The 7,637-nt window shown below is 37.1% G+C and overlaps 1 non-coding gene across 1 annotated transcript; it reads left to right on the plus strand.

Annotated features, from left to right (window-relative positions):
• Positions 1-5,639: 5,639 nt before the first annotated feature.
• Positions 5,640-5,746, plus strand: LOC124886196. The gene has a single exon (XR_007043282.1). It is a non-coding gene; the product is annotated as a small nucleolar RNA R71 (small nucleolar RNA).
• The last annotated feature ends 1,891 nt before the right edge of the window (positions 5,747-7,637 follow it).

Below are 7,637 nucleotides of genomic sequence, written 5' to 3' on the forward strand. Positions count from 1 at the left end.
CAACATTTTAAAGAAAATCTGACCATACGGGGCTATAATGTAACATAATAAAATAATAAAATCATATCTTATCCAGGAGCATAAAATTTTTTTAATATAACAAAAGGAAAATGGAAGTCTATAAGCACTTACCACAATAGTTGAGAGAAGGATAAAATCTTGAGTGAATTTTGAGAGATTTAGTTGGTGTAAAGGGGATGGGAGGTGGCACTAAAGATGAGAAGTAAAGGGGTTTAGGGTTTAGGGGGTATATATAGAGAGATGGGTTGGGGTAGGTTAATTTAAAATTTTATGTCCGATTTCTACCCCACCGCAATGCAGTGGTATCATATCGAGCCACTGGAAAGTTCCAATCTCCAATTTAACATCCACCGCGATGCGGTAGTATCGCGACAAGTCACTAGAATTGGATAAGTGTCAATTTTCCAGATGACATGATGCATTAATATCATGACAGACCACTAAAATTTGACAATTATCAAATTACCCGTGACACAGAAAAATCGCAGGCCTTGACTGGAATTCGACAATTGTCAATCTACCTGGTTCTGTGATGCGCCATTCTCACAAATCAGATTTCCAGTATATTTTTCAACACTTTTGTTACCTGAGGAGGACCCTAACTTAGACACATCATTTTTCAAACCTGATTGCTCTCCTCAAATGTGGTAATCTTCTTATTTTCACTTTCCAAATCCCTGCATCTCAAACAAAGACAACAAATTATTAGAAAGAGTAGGTTGCCTCCCACTCAGCACCTTTGTTTTGGCCGTGGAACAACTCATATTTTTGTAGTTTTCTTTGCTTTTTGATTTTACAAGCTAAAACTTAAACTGCCTATTACATTACAAGTGTGGGTTGCCTACCACATAGCGCCTTATTTTATGTCATGGCACGACTAACTCAGTTCTGCTTATCAGCAAAAGTGATGGACTCCTTGTATTTATTCGGATGATCCACCCAAAAATTCTTTACATGATGTCCATTCACCAGAACCTTCTTCGTCTTCTCTTTATTCCACAGCTCCATAGCTCCATGAGGTGTCATTCGCACCACCTCAAAAGGTCCAGATCATTTTATTTGCAATTTACCTGGGAATAAGTTAAGCCTTGAATTAAACAATAAAATAAGTTGTCAAAGTTCAAACACTCTCTCTTAAATTTTTTTATCATGCCACCTTTTGGTATTCTCCTTATAAAGCTTGGTATTTTTGTAGGCATGAAGCCTAAACTCATCAAGTTCATTCTGCTGCAATAATCATTTCTCCCCCGTGGCTTTCATCTCAAAATTCAACTTTTTCACAGCCCAATATTCTTAATGTTCTAGCTCTACAGGTAGATGGTATGCTTTACCATAAACCAAGCTATATGGAGACATCCCAATGGGTGTCTTGTAAGCTGTTCTGTAAGCCCAAAGTGCGTCATCCAACTTCTCCACCCAATCTTTTTCGCTGTCCATTCACTATCTTCTGTAGTATCTACTTAATCTCCCGGTTGGACACCTCAACTTGTCCACTTGTTTGGGGATGGTACGCAGCGGCCACCTTGTGTGTAACACCGTATTTAGCAAGGACATTCTTAAACTAAATATTTATAAAGTGCGTACCTCAATCACTAATTATAGCTCTCGGTGAACAAAATCGGGAAATTATGTTCTTTTTCATAAATTTCAGTACCACTCTTGCATCATTAGTTGGACAAGCTACAACTTCCACCCATTTAGAGACTTAGTCAACCGCTACAAAAATGTATAGATTGCCTTTTGAAGGTGAGAATGGGCCCATGAAATCGATCCCTCAAACATCAAAGACTTTGACTTCTAGAATATTATTGAGGGGCATCTCATGACACCTAGATATAGAGCCCAACCTTTGACATTGATTAGAATTCTTCACAAAAGCAATTACGTCTCTAAAAACTTAGGCTAGAAAAAACCTAATTGCAGCACTTTTCTAGCAGTCCTCTCACCCCCATGATGTCCACCATAAGGAGATGAATGGCAATCTTATAGCACCTTTGAAAATTCAGACTCTGGGATACATCTATGAATAACTCCAAATGGACCTTGCTTGAAGAGATACGGTTCATCACAAATATAGGAATGAGAATCATGGAGTAATTTCTTCCTTTGTTATGTGGTGGCATTAGGAGGGTACACCTCATAAGCTATTAAATTCACAATATCAGCATACCATGGGAACTCAACTGCATCTAAAGACAACAACTTTTCATCAGAAAAATCTTCCTTAATTCTAAGAGATTTATCAACAATATGGTTTTGACTTTCTAGCTATGACAAGTAGTCAACAACTTGATTTTCAGCTCTATTTCGATCTCAAACCTCAAGATCAAATTCTTGTAGTAGAAGAACCCACCTAATCAATCAAGGCTTTACATTTTTTTTGTTCACAAGATACTTAATAGAAGCGTGGTTAGTATGAACAATGACCTTAGTTCCAACTAAGTAAGATCTAAACTTGTTGAATGCATACAACATTGCCAACATCTCTTTATCTCTAACCACATAATTAATTTATGCATCATTCGACACTTTGCTGGAATAGTAGATCGAGCGAAATACCTTATCTCTTCTCTGACCGAAAACCATTCCCACAGTAACATCACTAGCATCATACATCAGCTCAAATGGCAACTCCTAATCTGGTAGGATCAGAATAGGCGCTTTAGTCAACTTCTTCTTTAATTTTTCAAAGGACTCTTGGCTATCAACTCCAAACTCGAACTTTGAATCTTTCTCCAATAATTTGCACATGGGGCTTGTAATCTTTGAGAAATCTTGAATGAATCGCATATAGAAACCTACATATCCCAGAAAGCTCTACACTTCTTTGACTGTGACTGGATGTGGCAACTTTTCAATCACTTCAACCTTTGCCGTATCTTCTTTGAGTCCTTTACATGACACTTTATGGCCTAGGAAAATTCCTTCCTTAACCATAAAATGGCATTTTTCCTAATTTAGCACCAAGTTTGTCTCTTCACATCAAGCTAGAACTCTGTCAAAATTTTGCAAGCACTTTTTAGAAGAATTACCGTACATAGAGAAATCATCTATGAATACCTCCATAGAGTGTTAAACCATGTCTAAGAATATCGCCATCATATATCTATGAAATATAGCAGGTGCATTACGTAAGCCGAAAAGCATGCGTCTGAATGCGTATGTGCTGTAGGGATAAGTGAAAGTGGTCTTCTCCTAGTATTTTGGTTCTATAATAATATTATTGTAGCCAAAGTACCCATCCAGAAAACAATAATACTCTTTTCCCACTAATCTATCCAACATTTGGTCAATGAAAGGAATAGGATAGTGATCTTTATGAGTTGCTTCTTTCAATATCCGATAGTCAATACAGATCCTCCAACTGATCACCATGCATGTGGGGATCAACTCATTATTATCATTTGTTACCATGGTTATCCCTTTTTTTTTTTGGGTACACAATGCACTGGACTTACCCATTTGTTATCGAAAATTATGTAGACAATACTACTATCTAACCACTTGATCATTTTTTTTCTAACCACCTCCTTCATCATAGGACTTAACCTTCTTTATTGCTGCACTCTCGGTCTGTAACCCTCTTCCATGTAGATGTTGTACATACAAAATGTTGGATTGATTCCTGTAGTATCAGATATTTGCCAACCAATCACCTTTCTAATCGTCTTTAGAACTACTATGGCTTTCTTTACCTGTACATCTGATAATCTTGCAGACTAAATAACTAGCAAAGTATCTTGATCACCAAGAAAAACATATTATAAATGTGGAGGGAGAACCTTAAGCTCTAAGTTAGGAGCTTTTTCAACTGAGGCCTTGGGTGATGGACCAATTGGCCTATTCAATGGCTTGAAAGACACTTTGTTCATCTCAATCACTGCTAAATTCATAACCTGGACCAATTCCAAAGCTTTCACATATCTATAAAGATTATGACCAATCAAAGCTCTCTCTAATAGATCATCAGACAAAAACAACTGCCAATCCGCAGTAAGAACAATAACCGATATAGATAACAACTCCTCATATATAGCTGGCAGTTTCAATGCCTTGTACACATCAAAGACTTCTACTTTCTCAACGCCTACATCAATTAGTGACTATCCTGTTTCTAAGATAGGTCATCCCAAAATAAATGGAACCACAGGATTAGCCTCAAAGTCAAGAATTGTAAAATCCACCGAAAAGATTAAAGATCGTACTTGTACCAGTACATCTTCAATAATACCATCTGGCCTAGCAAGTGATCGATCTACAAAATGAGAAATAATACCAGTAGGTTTGGGACTCTTAAGACCCATATTTCGGTACCACGATGTGGGCATAAAATTTATGCTAGCTCTCAAGTCACACAATATCCGTGCACTAATGGTTTGTCCCATGGTAATCTGCAAGGTGAAACTATCTGGATCCTTAAGCTTTGTGGATAATTTATTTTGAATCTTAGATGTGTACTCTTGAGTAAGTGCAACTGTAGAATACTCGATCAACCGATTCTTATTCGCAACTATGTCCTTCAAGTATTTTGTATACTTTGGCACACTCTGCAGAATGTCAACAAGTAGAAAACTCACTTGAACCTACTTCAGAAGATATAAGAACTTCTTGTTACTAGCTCCCTCTTGATGCTTCCTTGCCCTTTTAGGAAATGGTAATGGAAGAGTCTTCTTCTCGATATGAATTTCTTCACTTGCCTTTTTTTTCTTGACATTTTTCTCTACATTGTTTTTATCACCCTCATTAGTGACTGCGGGATTAGCCTGCTCCTGAACTGTCTCCTTAGTTTGCAGCCCACTCCTTGTTGTAACCACATTCACCTGCTTAAGATTTGCCTTTCTATTACTAGGTAATGCTCCTTAAGGCCTTGTATTCTGTGCTCCTGTAATTTTACCCAGTTACAACTCTATATTTCTCGTAAGCAATTGTTGACTCTTCAACTCAGCTGCAAATTGCGCCTGTTGAGTCTTAATTTTAGTTACAAATTACGCTTGTTGAGCCAGAAACTGCTTCATTAATTTCTCTATATTGCTAGTTTGAGCATTAGTAGCTTGATTGTTCTAAACTAGTTGTTGATTTGGTTGCACTTGTCCCTTGTACTAATTTGCATTTTGCAACTGATTTCCACCCCATAAAAAATTGGGATGTTTTCTCCAATTGGGATTATACGTGTTACCGAAATTCTGCTGTTCTTGATGATTTGTATTTCCCACGTATTTGACAGAATCTAGATTAGCCGTACAAGCATCTTCTATATGCTCACCACTTCCACAAACCTCACACCAAGAATTCACCGTTTGGACTGTATTAATTGTGGCTGCTATTGTGTAATTCCCAACTTTATGTTATTAAGCTAAGTAATCATATGATTTTTCATGGCCGCGATCTGTTCCTTTAATGCGGTGAACTGATCTACGTCCAATACCCCTGCAACTTTTCTAGGAGTACTCCTCGAATCTGCATGCCAGTCAGGGTTCCCTTGTGAAAGCCAATTCAGCAGTGTGTACAATTCTTCCTATGTCTTCTCAAGAGCCTGTCCAACTGCTTCTGAATCCAAGAGAATCTTTGTATATGGCTTCAATCTCTTAATGAAAGTATGCACAAGTACATCATTTGACTGATGATGGTGAGGGCAATTTCTGAGCATACACTTAAATCTTTTCCAAGCTTGGTAGAGATTCTCTCCTTCTTTCTGTCTGAAGCTCAAGATCTCTCTCCTCAAACGTGCAGTCTTTCCAGATAAAAAGAATTGAATAAGGAATTTCCGAGCTAGATCTTCCCATGTAGTGATGAAGAGTGGTTGCTTAGCATGTAACGATATTTTTTTCCCTGTTAGAGAGAAGGGAAAGAGTGTCAACCTGACATAATCCAAACTCACCCCTTCAGGAATGTAAGTATCACTTATTTCCAAGAAGGTCTATATGTGTTACTGTAGATTTTCGTGTGAAAGGCCATGAAATTGCCCGGATGAACTCAGCAATTGCACTATATTCTGCTTCAATTCAAATCGACTGCCTGGTTCGAGCTTAAGAATACTGATCATCACATGGTTCATAAGTGGGATTTCCACCCCATGAACAGGTCTAGCAGCTGATTGAGTAGGAACAACTGCAATAATCGGAGGCAAAATATTTTCGTCATTTGGATTATCCGATCCATTTCTTTGTTTAGCCATTCTTCGCCTTTGTTGAAAGATCTATCTGGTTCTGCTAATGGCTCTACCAACATTTTGTCTCTCGCCATTCCTAGATTCAGCTAAAGTTGCAAAAATTCAGCCTGTAAGATCAAGCTGTTAACACCTAAACTTCATATCAAAAATAAAAAGTTTAGCAATTTACTAATTATATTAGTCCCTGGCAACGATGCCAAAATATGTTGCGACTCAGACACACACGCAAGTGCACGTGATCATACAAGTAATATAGTGATTTAGACAATCAGATATCCTTCCCACGAGAACTAAGCAACTAAAAATTTAACCAACTTTTAGTTTTAAACAATGAGTATTAAGTGTTGTAAAGTATCAAGATGATTTTGAACTTTAGAATAAAAATATAAATTAATTAATTAGAAATCAAAGTTTATGACTAAAGCAAAGCAAGCAATAGTTGTAATCACTAATAATAAGAATTCCAGGGTTGAGGCTTCTCGAACAATCATACAAATCTCTATTCGTATAGTAGTCTAATTGGTTATCGGGTTGTTGGCTCGCAAGGTTTAGGCAACGATCTTGGTCTTCCTACCTAAAATCTTCTATTTATTGAATATTGCAGCTACAACTCCTGCAGAGATACAACAATTCTTCTAGATTCATAAAGTTATCTTCTTGCAATTGAACCAAATAAGGCTTCTAGGTATATCCCTATCATAGATGCTAATTCAAACGCCCTATTTATAAAATGGTAAGAACCTTGCTCCTTAATATCCTCATTCTAATCTACAATTCTCCTCCCGAATTCACATAGAAATATAAATTTATTTTAATGGCGTCCAAGCATTAAAATAGTAATCTCAAGAAATTAATAACAACCCCGATGATAATCCTAAAAGAAACTACTATAAAGAATATCAAATAGTAATCATGTTCTTGGCCTCAACCCTAGAACAAGGGTATTTATCCACTCATGTTTGAATTCAACATAAAAAATAAGTAATTAATCATACCAAGAATGAATCTTGAATTAAAAAGGTTTAAAAGAATGTCTAATAACCCTAAAAGAGAGAACTTTGGGCTTTTCGGCGGCTCCTATGCTTGCCAAAAGTCCCCCAAATTATTCTAGATTTTTCCTTTTATAGCTGGGATAAAATACTAAAAATCTTCCACGTTTTTTCCAGACGGCGCGTTGCGTCATGCCATCTAATGCCATTTTCAATTAAAATTTGGGCAATTGCAAAATTCATTTTTTTAATGAAATTATGAAATACACCCTCATCGCGACGCACCACTATCGTGGTGAGCCACTAGATTTAGATAATTGTGAAATATCTTTCCTCCGCGACGCGCTAAACTTCAAGGTCGCACAAATTGACAATTGGGAATGCACTATGATGCGATGAAATCGCGAACCTACACTAGAAAGTTACAATTGTGACTTCCTTCTTCTCCGCGATACGCC

This window comes from Capsicum annuum, chromosome 7 (assembly GCF_002878395.1).
Source record: "Capsicum annuum cultivar UCD-10X-F1 chromosome 7, UCD10Xv1.1, whole genome shotgun sequence".
NCBI classification, from domain to species: domain Eukaryota; kingdom Viridiplantae; phylum Streptophyta; class Magnoliopsida; order Solanales; family Solanaceae; genus Capsicum; species Capsicum annuum.